General features: G+C 38.4%; 1 long non-coding RNA gene across 1 annotated transcript in view; it reads left to right on the plus strand.

The window, feature by feature from the left end:
- LOC127016022 (uncharacterized) overlaps window positions 1-14,668 on the plus strand; it is a 37,245-nt gene extending 22,577 nt beyond the window's left edge. Inside the window, exon 3 of the long non-coding RNA XR_007766419.1 lies at window positions 14,482-14,668. This is a non-coding gene — a long non-coding RNA (uncharacterized LOC127016022). The remainder of the gene's footprint in view (window positions 1-14,481) is intronic.
- The last annotated feature ends 1,056 nt before the right edge of the window (window positions 14,669-15,724 follow it).

A 15,724-nucleotide genomic window follows, 5' to 3' on the forward strand; every position in this document is an offset into this window, starting at 1 on the left:
TAGATGTTTAATAAACAGCAGTCTGTGTGTGTGTCTGTCTGGAAGCAGACTCAGGGACTCTGGTGTCTTTTTTTTTTTTTTTTTTGAGGTGCAGTTCTGTGTTAATAACATAGGAGAAGTGTGGCTTGTCTTCTCATAGCACCAAAAGTGAGATAATCCCTGTGTAAGGAATCAGTAAGTATGGTCTGCTTAATCTAGTCCCAGTGTGAAACTGTTGACATTTGTTCTTTTTTTTCTATCATTATGTGACTGGGCCTGTTTTGTGCTGGATTAGGCACAAATCTCCTATGCAGCACATTTGGCATGTTACTAGTAGTTTAACTTCATTAATAATGTATGAAGGAAATGTAATCCATGACAAGGAAGGAAAGAAAAGTATTTTTACAGCTACCAAATCCTCTGGAATGGGTAATTATTCAAGATTTTATGTTTGATGTTATAGTTTACAATTGAGCTCCTTTCACAGAATAAAAAAAAAGAAAAAAATACACATACACACACAAAAAATATAGTGGCACTATAAGAAACGTGCTCCTTGTTGTTTGAGGTTGTGTGTACTGGTTTAGAATGCACCAAGTGCAGAAAGAAATGTAGATTGTAAAGAGAATGTGCTTTATCTTAGATGTTGTAAGCAGCACTGTGTTCTTGTCTCAATGAAAAAAACCTCAGACAATATAGCAGGCTTTTTAAAGAAAAACAAACAAGCTACTCTCTGAATTATGTTGACCTTGCATAAGAAAGAAGATTAATTGTTTATTTGCATTGGCTAAATAACACAGATATTAGTTTACAGGCTGTTTTAAATTAATTTCTTATTCAGAAATTCAATAACATACTTGGTATTCCCTCTCACCTGCAAGTCAGTCCTAAGCAGCCTCAATATTTGTGGTGGCTGAAAAGTCACAATGTGCCGCAGGGAACCTAAACCAGCCCCAGAGCAGTGGTCACTTGCAACTACTTTTGTGCTCTGTACTCCTGTCACATTTGTGCTATCAGAGCAACAGCTGGGGAGACTTTTTCAACAAAGATGAGTGTCAGATAATCCTGATGAGATTTCACATCCAACATCTTTTGTAATTATGTCACATTCAGCTGTAATGGAATAATTCAAGCTGAAAGGACAAGCTTTGATCCTTTCTTAAACCTTTCCCTGTGGACTGGCTATCTAAAAGATTTAAAGATATTTCTGTTACAAGATCTAGTGTTTCCTCAGAGAAGTCATGTTTCTGAAGCAGCGAGATCTGTAAGAGCAATATTATTTGCCAAATACATCTCTCAGCATGTTTGCTAAATGAAGATGTCAATAAAAGGATGCCCTTCCATAACCAACAAGGAAGTTAGAATTCATTTTAATATTCTTTAACTCAACTGGGTGCACAGAATATGGACTTTATTTGATAATGAATCGCAGTGATGTAATCTATAAATATTGGTGTATAGATGTGTTTGCGATGAAGCAAATACAAATTTGTTTTGGCAAAGATCATACATATTGGGAATATCTATTTAGTGAAGTAAATATTTCTGAAGATTCACTCTTTACAAATAATTAGTTTACACTAGGATTTTTGAAATAAGATTCAGGGGCCAGTCTCCTATTGAATTTCAATACAATTTCAGTACCTTATGGCCCTAAGCTCTTTTGGAAAACTTAATTAAGTTGGAAGGGCCTTTAGGCCTACATAAAAAGAAAAATTATGTTCTTCAAAGGAATCTTTTTCTTATTTCAGGACAATATTTTGTATTCGTTAGTGTTACATAATATGGCATTGGCTATTTTACATTTCTGAACAGTATGATGTGGATATGGAAACTGCTGTAGAAGATCTTTGCCTGGGATCCCTTTGGCCTCAGTTTGGAGGACGGAGTTTGGATGCCTAATTTTTCTGTATGTCAGATTTATGCCAGTGTAAATCCCTTGACTTCAGCGGACGTTTTTCATTCATTTCCTGACCTCCACTGGAAAGAGAACTGTTTCTTAAGGTTTTCACACATGGACTACATTAAGGGGTCACATTCAGATGATACTCTTCTGGCATTTCCATCAGCCAGGGGTCAATAAAGTGCTATCTGGGCTAAGAATATAGGGTTGGGCATGTGTTTAGTCAGCTCCAAATTTCCCATCTGTCAGACATGAGAAATTCAATGTCTTTTCGTGCATGCCTGTTTGTTTAGGGTCTGAGAATCAGTGTGGCAGGGGTCATTTCTGAGGGCTGTGCTGGTGGAGTCCTTTGGTATGCCTCCCAAATAACCTGGTGCGTGCCTCGCTCCTGTCTCCTGGTGTTTAATGCTCCCTGATCTTTATGGTCTTGAATTTGTGAGGCCTATGATAGAAGCTGACCTCTTCAGAGGTATACAAATGGGAGAGGCCTGCTTTCAGTGTTATAAAGCTTCCCTCTCTCCTCCAAGTTTCTGCTACACATGTAGAAAGTTATTAATTTTGCCTTAGCTTAAGTTTGGTTAATAAATAAAATTAATAACCGAGGTCCTGGGAGAATGTTTTTCTCTCTTTCCCAGGATCTATTTCAGTTTATCTGCAAACTAATAAATGGTAGTGACTAATGATTGGTATGAGCAAACCTCAAGAGCATCAATTCAGAAAGCAACTTTGAGTTTGGACATTTATCTGAGTTAGCTGTGTCTCTTGAGTGATCAATCTGGTCTGAAAGCTTGAAGGATTTCTTCCTCCATTTTGCTGGTTGAGAGGAACTGTTCTGCCTCTGGTTCAGGAGAGTAAAATTCTGGGATGTAACACACAAAGCTGGTCTGTGCCTCTGAGGATGGATGCTGAGAAGGCCGAAGTTTTTAACTGTTTTGTATACATTGTCACTGAATGGGGTAATTGCACACTGCTGGCCAGTACAGTTAATATCCCTGAAAAAAGGGATAGGAGGGTAAGCCTTGGATTTTGCATGTCATCTGGACCTGTCCTTCACCATAGAGTAATTTATTCAGTTGTTTAATAAACATCTCTTTAAAATTTGTGCAGGGTGGATGAGGTACTAAAAAGCTGAGGAAAAGGACAATGCTTGCTTATCTTTTAAAATAGAGAGGCGTTGGTGAAAAGAAAGGAGCAGGGGACCTTGTAGACCAGTCAGACTGATTTTAATCTTTGGCAAAATTCTGGAACAAATTAATGTACAGTTTGGAAATATCTAGGAAACAGAGGACGAAGAGCAGCCAAAAATATCTCAAGAACAAATCATGTTCAACTAATGTAACCCCCTTCTATGGCAGGGCAACATATCTGTGGATAGAGGCAAAGCAATAAATCCCTCTGTATCTTGGCTTCAGAAAAGCTTTTAAAACAGTCTTACACAACACTTTCATAATGAGTTCAAGACATGTGAGCTAGGTGAAACTATTGTAAGGTAGGCTCAAAATCAGTTGGGCATTTGCACCGTAGAAGATTTACCAGTGATTTGTGGCCAAAATGAAAGGCTCTACCAAACAGACTTTCTCCGGGGTCTGTTTGGAGCCTGATTCTGTTTGAAGATTTCATTGATGACTTGGCTGTTTTATTAAAGGGTGTAATGAACCAAAGACGGGGTGAGCTGCAGTCATGTTTGAGGGTGGGATTAGAATTCAAAATATTTTGGTAAATTAGAAGTGATCTGAAAAGTATAGGATGAAATTCAATGGGGTTGAGTGATTATTTGGTAGTAGTAATTGCCTCCATAAATATTGATGAGAAGCAATGGGGTAAGCAGAGGTTCTGCAGAGAAAGATCCAGTGCTGAGGAAGTCACAAAGAAATGTGATTTAGCTGTGTTGCTCTATTGCTAAAGATTTGAACAGGACTATAACAGGAAGGACACAATTTTTTTTTCTTCCCTCTTGTCACTGTAAGACTTCAGCTGGAATGCTGTATCCAGTTTTGAGCATTACATTTCAAGAAAGACTTGGACTGTTTGCAGAGAGATGAAAGGAAAGCACTGAGAATAGTTAGATGTTAGGAGGATGAGGACAGACTGAACGGGCTGGATTCTTTAACCTGATGGAGTACCAGAAGGGGTGACACAATAGTCTGCAAGCCTGCTCTAAAAACAAAATAAGTCTTATCTCTGTGGTGAGTAGGACAAGTAGTAATGGACTTGAACTGCAGGAAGATGGATTAGAAGTAGGCTTTTTTGTTAAAAAAGAGATAAAACACTGAAATATCCTGTTGGGAGACTGTATGGTCTATTCTTGGAGAACATTAAGAAGAAGTTAAGTACCTGTCAAGAATGATCAAAGCATGGTTGATACTATGCTGGGAGTGAGGTACAGAAGATGACCTCTTGATGTCGCTTATGACAATATTTAAAAAGCTGTGGTCCATTCTCTGTGATAAAACATTGTATAGGTGTAACACTAAAGGTATAGCTGGAACTTGGGTATTGGTATACAAGTGCCAAGGACACCAATTTTGCAAGATTTTCTGGAGTCCCATCTGTGTATGATCACTGAAGAGTCAGTTCTTCAGCCATTGGAATAAAAGATAGGCTGCTGGGGAGGATTTACAGGGATTTGGTCTTGGAACTTTTGAGTACATTGGCCAACATAAAAATTAGTCTTAGCCTTAGTAAAAGCTTTCATTAAAGCTTAGGTGTCGGTGTAATCACAAGGGAAATCCAGATTTGGATACAGTGGATAAAGTTGCACTGAATTGAAGACAGGAGATGTAATTGCAGTTGGGCAAAATCAAAACAAATGTAACCAGTTCAATGCACTGAAGTGTCATTTCAGCAACAAGCTGACAGTTGTGCATGTGGATAGTGTGGGTGAGCTACCTCTGCATCTTAGTATTTACTGTGCTAAATCACTTTATATGTTTATAGATAATGTACTGCCTAGTGGGAAACTAGCTCAAATCATTTTACCTTTCATTAGAAGGTACAATTTTAATAAAATCCAGTCATTCTAAAGGGGTAGGGGAAGACTGTGGTCTGTCAGCTAACCGCATATTACTTCAGGTTAGTGGGCAAAGCCCATAGGACACGTGATGTTGCAAAATGCTGGTGAAAGACAGGAGACAATTCAGAGGAAAGCAAGCAAGAAAGCCACTGTACTCATTGACAGGCTACAATAGTAGCTATAAGGCTTAAAGACTTCTGATCTAATTCCTGTGTCTGCATCCTATCTTCCTGCTGGTGCTTTTATAACAGTAATAAATCTGTTATTCTTGTGTTTAAACTCAGTCTAGCTGGGAAGGTTTTTGGAAATGTTTGTGACTGGCAATGGAATTATCCAAAGGAGTGGAGTTACAGGGCTGAGAAATACTCTGGTCAATTTATTCTATTATAGTATAGTTCGTTGTATATTTTAATGAAAGATAATGTAAGTATCTCAAATACTTAATCCCCTTTGAACTAGGGCATAAATTAAACTCTCTCAAAGCTCAATCAGATTTAGCTATCATTGGGTAAAAATGTTACTAGTACGCGTGTTCTGTTGGAAACTGATATGTAAGACATGATGACCAGTGCAAATGAACCAGGTGCAAATGAACTTCCCCTTTGTCCTCCTGTCCTCCCTCATGTGCTGATACTGCATGGTTGGTTGGTATTGCTGTTGGCGAAAAGAAGAGAAAGATCATGACTTCGTGGGGCGGGGGGGGGAAATGTATCTTTTGTGAAAGTGTAGAAAGTCACTGTATCATGATTCAGAAAAGTTATCCTTCATTTGTTTACTGAAAAAGTATTTTAAAACATTTTGGTTAAAATGAGAACATAAGCAGCAACTTTTTTTTGTCTTCAGGTGCATTACCGGAGTCATCTGTTTAGCAGAGATGGCTTTAGCTTTTTTTAATGGATCTAAAGCTCAGAGCTTTTGAAAAATCTAACCGTTAGACTTCATCAGCTTTTTATATTTTGTGCATTTGGCTCAGACATTCACACTCATGCTTGACCACTTGGATGAATAAATCCCACAATATGCTCCAGTATGTGACGTATAGTGCAGTTCTAAGGGCAGCCTCTCTCTGTTAGAGATCGTGTTATTTTTACTCTTCAGCATGAAGTCTGGGATTTCTTGCAAATGAAATGCATCTTAGTAGTAATTTAAATACAGTAGAACTCTGTGATTTCAAGGCACTTGTAAAGGTCAATATGCTACCAGCACTAGGCTGTGTTTGAAAGTAATGAGAACCAATGATCTCAGAACACTTAACGAGATACTATGTTTGCATCTTTAGATGTACACAAAATCCACAATTATAAGAATATAAAGTTCTCTGAATCCTTTAAAAAAAAAAAAAAAAAGGTGGTGATTCTAGACATCTACCCTGTGTGGAGTAAAGCCTCTGAACCAAGAGTGTGATATAATGCAACGTGAAAGAAGTTTCGGTGTAAAACGGGAACTAGTCGCAGTGATCTCAAATGCATATAGGGTAGATGTGAATTGGCATGTCATGTTAATATTAACTTTAAATTTTTTGGGGAGTTCCCCTGGAAATTAATACCTACTGATATTTTTTAACTGCTTTATGATTGGCATCAGCAAAGAACCATTTTGTGACTTGTCTTATTAATAAATATTAATAAAATACAAAACTATGCTTCAGAAATCTGAAAGTACAATAAGAATATCAATCCTGTTTTTCAGAGCTTTGAACTACTGGTCCTGATCTTGAAGTGATATAAACTGGATTTTTTCTTTTTGCTTGTTCCAATTTCTCAGATTCTGTAACTAGAATTAGTGGAACTTCACTGTCCTCTAACTCATCTTGTGAGCAAATGGTTAACAAAAAACATTTCAATATGTACGGGTCTGCAGCTGCACGTGTTGCTCATCAGAAAGACGTGATTAAAAAATTTAAAAAAAGTGGAAACTAATTTCTTAAAAGCTGTGTGTATAACTGACAAAATATGGAGAAAGATAGCTTAATTAAGGTGTGCCATATTTATACTTGCTTTTGACCTGAGAAACAAATAGCCCTCTTCAGGGCGAACACTGTTTGTCCGAGGTGTGCTGGTATTTCCTATCTCATCTGAGTCCGGGAAGAACAGCAGCTTATTCCTGTTTAAATCAGCTAAGAATTAACAGTCATTCCAGAAGTCACAAATTTACATCACTGCTGTAGCTGTTGATAACTTATGTCAAGTCTTTATACACCATTACGTGGTTCCTAAATAGGCTGTGTTTGCTGTGAAGCTTAGCTAACCACTGTGTGACCTTTTGTTCATACTTGTGTGTGCATAATAGAAGAAAGTTCCTCTGTCGCTCTTAAAGTCTACATTTGCATAATTTCACATTTCTCAGTGAGAGCTCCATCAGCTTAGTGGGTACAAAATCTCCCTTTTCACTTCTTTCAGTTGAAGTATTTCATGGGTATCAAAAATAATGGTGTTAGCCATCAATTTCATTCCTATGGATCATCCTAGATAAAAAACATAAATTACATTTTAGGTTTGTAAAGTCTATCTTACATTAAAGTTTTAGGTGATTACCACAGAATATGCACATAAAAGGTAGCCTTAGAGCAAGAATCAGCCTACTGACTGAGAAAAGCTCTGATTTTTACTCCTTTCCCTCCCCCTGCCCCACCCCCACCAAGCCACTTCTCCCCATATGTTAGAAAGCTGAATCCTTTCTTCAAGAAATGGAACGAATCATATTCCTTCCAGCTCCATTGTATCTTCCTAAAGGCTATCAGTCTTTAGTTTCTCCTGGCTCCTCTTCTCTCCGTCCCAGAGCTGAATGCTTTCTGGAGTGTAGGAATGTCTTTCTAACTTGTCCAGACCCTTTTTTGTTTTTCCTCCAAGAGTACTTCAGACAGATGCAGAAATAAAGCTGTTGTACAGAAGAATAAGCAAATATCCAGTGTCTCTATGCATGTTTTTAGTTTTAGACTATGCTAAATATGCTTCAGGCTTTCCTCAGTTTCTGATACTGGCTAGCAACAGAACATTTAGCCAGTTAGCATAGATCAGCTGAGAGGTTCCTGTGGCTGAAATAAAAATGCATTCATTTTCCATAACCCTAGATTGTCTTCAAGCTTACCTGCCTATTTGGCTTAGCAGTAAAACTGTTAATGTGATTGGTGTTTTTGAAGTGCCTTCATTAGCATCAGAGTTATCGCCTGCTGAAATGAAGTTAACATCACAGACTGTGCTTTCTGAGCCTCTTCAGGCTTGGTGAAGTGTTTCTGCTTTAGCTTATGGTGACTTCATCATACTGCTGAGGTCTCCTCTGAAGTAGATAAGCACTGAACTCTGCATATCACTTTGGAAGGGACCAGAGGTAAGAGCCAGGAGAACAAGGCTTTCTTCTTGCCAGCTAACAGAAAATAAGACACACAGGCAAAACAAGGTGAAATATTTTTGGTCACTGAATAGGTAGAGAGAAAACAGGGAAAAATAGCTGTTAATCGAGGGAGAGAAAACAACATGTTTCAGTAATTCTGTAGGTATTATACCTATTAAGACAATTCTTGTATAACACCATTTCAAAGTCACCGTTACCTGTAGATTGCAAAGTGCTTTCTAAGGGTGGGTAAGTATCACTTTCCTGCCTAGGCTGGGGAGTGAAGGCATAAAAGTGAAGTGACCCTTTCAGGGCTCTCGTTGCAGAGTCCTATTCTCTAGGCTCTGATTAGAGGACATAGAAGATGCTGTGAAAGACTGTATCTCACTTTTTGTTTTCTCTTTCTGTTTGCTTCTTACTGGTTGAAATTTTAACGTATCTTTACAACTGTGTTTTCTTGCATGACTTCTCCTGTTCCACATGTTTCAAAAGCGAGAGAGACTTTTTTCACATTGTAGATACTGAGCTGTACAGTTTAAACAAGTAATATATTTCTTCTGCTTGAAAAATAGTGTCTTCCCATTGTTCTTCCTACCATTACTTTTTTCATGGTTTAGCACATTCTAGGGGAAAAGGCACTAGAAAGTGCTCTAATGCCTTCTTGTCCGAGACAACTGATAGAATTTTACCCCATTCTCTCTTTTTCCAGTGTAAGTGATTTCACTTCAATCTCTTCTAAGTACAGTGGCAGGAATGAAATACTATGGGTATGTTTAGAGGGTGTTTTTTAAAATTTGGTTTGTAAAATTGGTTTATTGCTACTGCTGTACTGAAACATTGGTTAACACATGATACTCATTTCACGTGTCAAAGTGCTTGAGAGCAGATTCATCTCTAACATTGTGGGTCTGTTGTGACTGGGATACTTACATCTCTGCTTTTAAGAAAGAATTTGGTTAGGGTCGATCCAGGATGCTGGGCTATGTTTCTTCAGGGTCCAAGCGTGAATTTAAACCTCAGTTCCAAGAACAGTGTATTTGGCCTATATTGTATTTTTGCAAAATTATATAAAAATGACAGAACAGGTAATAAAATATGTAATCCCTACACTGTAGTGCTGGCAGGAAGAGGAAAAGAAATTAAAGCAGTCATGTAACTAGTATTTGTCACTTTTTTTAGCGTATTACTAGAAAGTGATTGTTTTGGAGAAAGCAGTGAGCAACAATGGTATCTTTTCCCCCTTTCCCTCTTATGTTTGGCTAAAGGAGAGTTTTAAGTATAACAGATTTCCAGTAACTTTAAGATTTAAACATTCCTTGTTCTCCCTTTCATTGACTCTGAGACAATTGCTGTACTGCCTGCTCCACAAAGAACAGAAAAGATATTTAGAAGAAAATCATCTGCTTGTTCCTTTGCCCTTTCTCACTGAGCAGCAAAATCCTACTGAAATGCCCAGAATTGATCTAAAAAATAAAACAGTGAACTCTGCCTTTTCCTAACCCAACTGTATAGCCCAGTGACAATGCCTGTTTTCACTGCAATCTAAAGAAATATTTCACATAGTAACTTCTCAAAAAAGAGCACCCAAAGGGATTGGTGGGATAGACTGTGGTCTGGGTAGGTAATCTTGCATCTCCTGAATTGAATATTAATTGTTGCTGCTAGTGAGCATATTCAGTCTTTTTGTCCATATACAAATGTTTATTTGGTGCTTTGTTCCAAGACTGCATTTTGACAGCAGCATCAGATGGACTGTTTAACTTTTTATCAAGCAGAAGAAAACATGTAGTAATTGCCATGTTGGATTGTGCTTGTGGTCTGTCTAATGTACTACCATTTCTCTGATGACCATACCAGATGCTTGAGATGAGGATGGTAGACCACATAGGAATTAGAGGCTTCTATGAAAATTTCATTCTAATCCCTTCTAATGAGAAATTGAGCTAAAACTGAAGCAGGAGCTTTTATCCTTTCCAGTAGTTGTCTTAGGTTGGTGACTCTAACTCCTCTAAATATTCTTATCTGTGTCTAGATTTGATCTGCCTTTGGATTGTAGTGTGTGTCTTTTGGTTTTTTTTTTTACTTGTGGCAATGAATTTCAGAGCCTACTGCATGAATTGTGATAAACTCAGTGTAAATTTTTCTAATGTAACTGAATGTCTCCTTTCCTCTTGAACCAGTCTTCTCAAGTGTATTGCAAATGTGATGGCTTCACAGAGTTAAATAACAATGTAGAGAACAGCTACTGTCTCCATGTTTTGTCACTGAGGCTGTCACTAATAACTATGGCTGGTGATCATTTTTTGTATGTACAGTCCGAGACGTTCAGCACCTCCCCCACACCTATCTTCTCAAAATCATACTGCTTGAGGCATTTCAAGTTGGGCAGCCCACTGACTTGAAAACCTCCATTGATTTGGAGGACTTCTGTAGTCAGTATTGGTTTAATCAGGAGCTCAGGTTATTTTAGATTTGGATGCTATATTAGAGCTAAAAGAGGTATTTTCACTGCTTATTTGGCTAAGGAGTTGATTGATAAGCGCACCATATCTGAAGATGTATCCAGTTGCTTCGATGTCTGTGGCATGTGATTAGATGCTCTTATTCCCAGCTGAAATCTGAGATGTAGTCGTCAGTAAGGAAGATCTTTCATAACGCAGGCTTGTGTGCTGTCTCTAACCCATCTTTCCTAGCAGGGGATAACCTGCTTTTGCATACCTGTAATATACCCAGTTGTGTCATATAAATCCCTAATGACTTGGATTGGAGGGGTGGGACCTCCTTGGAGAGAAGCAATAGTCTGATTTCAGTTACACCTGTATAAATCTGGATTTTTCTCTCCTCTGTTCTCAAAGAAATTACTTTGTATTAACCTAGATGTAGTTGGGACTGTAACTGAAGTGGTTGGCTGTGTAATGCTTGAGTGAGTATCTGGTGGGTTGGACCTTGCTGGAGTCTGCCTCCTCCCCTGGGACTAGAAGTGCCCACATGTACCTGGAGAAGTCAGATGCTGGAAAATATCTCTATTTGCAAGAACCATTTGGCTTGGATAGGGCTTTGACTGACACCAGTATCAGCAGCATGAGTATGCTGGTTGGGAACCTAATGACCAGAAGATAGTGACTTCAGAGGATTGGAGGGAGTTTATTCAAGAGACTGCAAATCTCTGCCAAATAGCTTGTCTCTAAAGAAAGAGATCCGTAAATTCCTTAATTACAGTAATCATCTCTTGAGTTTATCCTAGAGCTCTACACAAAGAAAACTTGACCATGATTATTGAAAGTGTAAATGCTATTAGTCACCTACCATTTCCAGTTTCTGGATTACATTTTATTTTTTGTTAAATCCAGGCTGTCTCTGTACATAATTAAAAAGCATATTCTTTATCCACGAATTAAATGGAGTACATTGTATTCAGTATTAAACTGGACTGAATTTATTAATTTCAAGACCAGGGTATATCTTGGTACCATTAAAAAGCCATGCTTATTAGGATAAACCTTTCTGATGACATCAGCACTGAAATGGCACTTACAAAGAAGCCTTGGTGCACAAACTTGTGGAACCTTTCCAGCCTCTTGTGGAAGTATCTGACTGATTTCCACCCCTAGCCCTCCTTATTTTTCCCCTGCTTCTAAATTATTTCCCACTGGTTTCAGTGTCATTTGTTAAACGTATTATTCATCTGAACGATGGCACTGTACAGAGCCTAGGATTCTGTTACACAAGAATCTCCAAGGACATGAGTAAAAAAAAAAAAAAGGGTGCAACAAGTCTCAGTGGTTGCAAGGAGAATGTGATGAGTGACAACAGTAAACACAGATGTAAAATTTGCACTTCCAGTGCCCTCAAAGTTGATTTTTTTTTTTTTGTGATGGTTGTGGCAGAGGAGAGCTTTAAAAAGGGATTTGGAGGAGGAAATCACAGAGCTTTGTGGATGGTTGAAGGTAACTTTTGTCTAATGGAACAATTCTGTGTCCCCAGTAACACCTCAGAAGAGTAACGCAGGTATTCAACTTTGTTCTTTTATTCTTATTTTTTTCAAGATGTGCTGTGGTGGTGGTCTCCTTGTCTACAAATCAACAAAGAGAAATTAGTTTAAATGTCTTAAACTCAGGTGTTGAAGTGCTTGGGAGGCAACACTGTGGAGGAATTTTGAAGTTTGGACAACTATTTTTATTGTGACTTTTTTCCTATTTGCTTGCTTCAGAAGTACATTTATATGTGGTCATTCTTTTCTGCACTGGAATTTCCTTTGTGGCTGAATATTAACAAAGATATACTAGAAAACTGATTCAGAGTATGTAAGTGTATATTAAAAATAATAAAAAAACCCCCAAACCAGCCAACCCCAAAAAACCCTTCCCTATGTTTTTTTGCCTTTTCTAATATAAATAAGGAAGTGCAAAGATACTGTAAACACTTGACAGGAACTTAACAGCCCCAGTGTTTTTCAGGATATTTTCTATACTACAGCGTTTGAAAACATAAATGCTACTTACTGGAGAATGTTTAAGCTATCCCAGAAATGTGTGTATGTCTTGTCTAAACAAAAAAGCTGCCCTGGTTAAATTTAAAGTTGGTTGAGAAGCAGATTAGTTGAGGCAAGTCCTGTTTGGACATCCCATTCATAATTTTCCAGCAGTTAAGTTTCACTTAATTGACTTAACCTGTGCTAAAATGAGCTTGTTAGTGCCAAGACACTGTTCTGGCTTTAGTTTTGGCAACAACCAAAATTGTTATGGCGCCTGAGTAACCAGTGCTGCTTTCTCTGTAGATCCTGCTGAAGAGATTGATTGATATTTGTTTTGATCAGAGCTGGGAGCCTAAATTTTCCTAGGTTTTGGTGGTTGCCTTAAAGAAAGGTTTGTTATCTTTGATTGGAATCTACATGCTTATACAAAGCTTTAGTATTTGTAACCTTTGCAATTACAGACCAAAAAAAAAAAAAGATACTTCATCTGTTTTTCATCCTGTATTCTTCCAGTCACTGGAAGACATAAAATATTAGATCTGCTTTCAAATGTTTTATTTTTGTACCTTAAGAAATTACTGCATCGACCAGAAGACTCATTTTACTGAAGCAATGGTTCATTCTTAGACAAAATATTTCTCTGGATTTGGATCTAAACTTCTGGGAAAGCCTTAGGAACTAATATATTTTTCTCAGCTTATAAAATAATTACATGCCCCAAAATGGGGAGAAACACCTTTCCTAGAAAGACTTTTCTAATATTTTGGGTTCATGCTCACTTTCTAGTTAGACTGGTTATTTTTCAACCTGACTGCAGAACAGATTAGAAAAATACCTTAGAAAAAATGTTGAAACTCTAGGTCCTCCTTTAAAGGTTACATTACTCTGGGACTGTTTGGTCTCTGAAAGGAAATGAAGCACTGCAACACTGAAGGAGAGCAAGCTCACAACAAACTTCAGCTGCTGTTCGCCCTTATGCTTGGGCAGGTGCTGTGGGGTACATCTTGACACAGCACAGATGCAGATGGAAGTGGGACCAAAAAACTGGGAGTGCAGAAAACCCCAAGCTGTGGAAATGAGGATGCAGGGTGAGGAGGTTGAAAGCACACTTAACTTGTTCTTGACTGAGTCTTCAAATCCCCAAATCCTCACGGTCCTACTGGTGTCAGGATCTGGACAGGGCTAATATAATCATCGACCAGCATGAGAGAGGTGAGGATGTCCCTGCCTGGTACCTCACTGGTGAAGGTTGAGGGCCTTGTGCAGATGCTAAAAAAAGTTACTGATTTCCTACTGACCCACTTCTACACATAATGCTGCAAGGTCCCCCTGTTTTCAAAAACTTCTGCATGGGTTTGCCAGTGTCACTTGCAGCCGAGAGTAACTTGTAAGGGGACATAAACTGACAGGCTGGGAGCACTTCCCAGTCAGGTTAAGGATTTACTAGATTATTGGTTTGAATCCTGTTTTAATGTAGACTTGCTTGTAATGGCAGACATGCTATTTCTCTCCTCCTGTAAGCCTCTAATGCTAGTGGACTTTTGTTACAAAAGAGTAAATTTCAGAGTAGAGATGGACTTCAGTGGGCCAATGAACAGTTGGGGCACATCATGCAGCACGCTCTCTGTTATGGTGCAAAACTTATACCTGTTCTAAATCCACTGTGACCATGTGGCTCTACGTGCCTGACTAAGCAGCCATCGGTGTACGGATTTCCTGTTTTCAATCAGGCATGGAGCATACTACACACATTTTTGAGAAATGCATCTTTATTTTTTTCAGTAAATGAGCTGCAGTGTCTGTGGAGCACCAAGAACCATACCATGGAATTCTAGAAAACTGCAGAAGTCTCCAGACACTTCAAAATGCCAACAGTCTCCAGCATTTGCAACCCTGCTTGAGTCAGAAACAATAGATGAGTTGTGCTCACAACTTTGCCCATTTCTTTTTTTTTCTTGCTGGTGGGGTACTGCAGATTTTAGTAGTAATGACTTTCATATGAAATAACATTTAAGTAATTATCAAAAATTATTTGCAGAAACTGTCTAAAGCTGTAAAGTTAAGCCAACAAATGCATTTCGATAAAAACCACTTGTGTTGTATCAAAGGAACTGTCTTTTTCACAGCATACTTGCAGCTGACAATTCCTGAATATGCAGAAAAACAGCTATCGAAGAAGGGACTGCCTTCAGCTTTTGCAAAGGCTAGAATAAGATGTGAAGACTGGATATTTTCTACACGGGGCTTCAGGGAGAACACTTAAACATTTTGATGAGTTTCTGGGACACCTGGCATGGGTTTTTACTTGTGAGCAAGAGCAATTGATGAAGAATTCGTATAAATGCCAGAAAAACCCAAACCCACCTTTTATTCACTCAAGATCACTCACATCAAAGGAACCCATAGTTTCTACCATGCAAATGCTGTGGGGATTGCTTCACCCAGGACTGGAAAGCATCCAGGCTGCATAGCATGACAGCTACTCAGCAGTCCACAGCAATGCTATACACCACTAAGAAGCAGAAATGGGTTGCTGGTTTTAAATCTGATACACATTTGCAGCAAATGTTCAGAAAGCACTTTATTTCTGTATTTTGACTGTATCTTCTCTAACGTGCAGTTTCATGAGCCTTATGGTATGGTGTCAAATATCAACTTTTTCTCAGGCTCAACATTAATTAAATAGTCCTACAGACCTGTGCAACTACTGCATCTCTTAACAGCTGCAAAATGGTGTCCTACCTTTGCAACCGGTGTTGAAGAGTTGTCTCAGTTCATCTAGTAGACATTAGGTCGTATCCTAATGAAGCTAAGGTTTTTCTTGGTTTGGGGAGTTTCTTACAACATCTCTAGCAGTTCTTAAAAATTGTTGTCTGCCATTCATGACTTCTCAGATCTGCACATAGAGGAAAATTGCTTAATTCTTCCAACCTGAAGTCTTTCTCTCATGCAGCCCAGTTAATTTCCAGGCACTTAAAATCCAACCCTGTAACTCATTGTTAATTTCAAAATAACCTTTCTTAGA

This window comes from Gymnogyps californianus, chromosome 4, assembly GCF_018139145.2.
Source record: "Gymnogyps californianus isolate 813 chromosome 4, ASM1813914v2, whole genome shotgun sequence".
Lineage (NCBI taxonomy): Eukaryota > Metazoa > Chordata > Aves > Accipitriformes > Cathartidae > Gymnogyps > Gymnogyps californianus.